Here is a 1,353-nt window from a genome sequence, read left to right as displayed (position 1 = left end):
TCTCCGCTGCAGTCGATCTTTCTCCCAGCCTTACCGAGCTTCCGGCGCCTTACACAATAATTGTGAGTCGTGACTGCAATTCGTAAGATGACAAACGTTTAGGTAATACATTAAACCCTTCATAGTAATGGATCCAGTACTGCTGCTTTTGCCCCCTTCGTGTTGAGCCATCACCATCACCTGATTAATCCATGTGGGCTGCTGCAGATGGTGGGGCTTCTGGTTCGCATGGATTGCAAAGGATGTGAGCGAACCATTCGCAAGGCACTCGCCCGAGTGAGAGGTACTTATCCATGCAAACTTCTGCCAAAGCTCCATTTCTTCATTAATGTTGCATGGAAGTAGGCCCATTACAGATAAAATCAATTCAATCACCCTATTAATGTTGATTGAATTTCCTTTCTTCATGTAATTTTTATGTCTTAGTAACCTGGTTAACTTGTTCATTTCAGGGGTGGATGGTGTGGAGGTTGATCTACACCAACAAAAAGTTACTGTGATTGGGTTTGTGGACAAGCTTAAGGTCTTACGTGCTATGAGAAAGGCTAGGAAAGGGGCTGAATTGTGGAACCCCAATCAAGTCCCGGACGAAGAATATAGTCTCAACTATGTGCAAACACCTCGTGCCTTTGCAAAGACCTACAACTATAAAAGACATGGCTACAATATTCCCTTAGAGTGGCAAGAAGCACATTCCATGTATCTATATGGAGAAGAAGAGTAGGAGGAGGAGCAATATAGACTTCCCACCCTCTTCAGTGATGAAAATCCCAACAATTGCACTATCATGTGAGGTTGATATGAGTCAATGCCTCGAGCTTAAAGTTGTAGGAATCCAAATATTATCAAAATTCAAATAGACTTGTATTCATTTGATGTTGATATGATGAGTCCAATAATCACATCAAGTTGCACTTGGACTTTATCATGTAGATACTCATTGAGACCCATACAATTTACCTAACCATAGAACATTGTGTTAAAATGTGACATAGAGTGCACTTATACTTACCCACACTTCAAATTGTACTTGTTTCAAAAGTAACATAATTAATACAACTCATTCGAAGCAAAATGTCCAACTGATGAAACATGGACTTTATATGTCCTTATCAAATTATTTAAGTTTCATATATAATCACTATAATTGAAATTGTAATCTTCTAGTCAAAACGATCAAAGACTAATGAATGGCATGTTAGATTTAAAAATGATACTTGTTACTAGATGTAATAAGTTAACTATTTAGTTAAATTGTTGAATATGCATGGATTACTAAGGAAGATATAACCCCAAAACGGGGATTTCCTTATGTTAGGTGCTTTAATCAAAATTTTATTGTAAACTACTTTC

At 37.8% G+C, this 1,353-nt stretch overlaps 1 pseudogene; it reads left to right on the top strand.

Moving 5' to 3' along the window:
- The first annotated feature begins 207 nt into the window (after positions 1–207).
- LOC148010949 (heavy metal-associated isoprenylated plant protein 28-like) lies at positions 208–793 on the top strand (annotated as a pseudogene).
- The last annotated feature ends 560 nt before the right edge of the window (positions 794–1,353 follow it).

Source organism: Lygodium microphyllum, chromosome 29 (genome assembly GCF_053477565.2).
Source record: "Lygodium microphyllum isolate KBCC chromosome 29, Lygodium_microphyllum_v1.1.10, whole genome shotgun sequence".
NCBI classification, from domain to species: Eukaryota; Viridiplantae; Streptophyta; class Polypodiopsida; order Schizaeales; family Lygodiaceae; genus Lygodium; species Lygodium microphyllum.
Note: the sequence above shows the minus strand (reverse complement) of the source record. Positions and strands in the feature narration are given on the sequence as shown.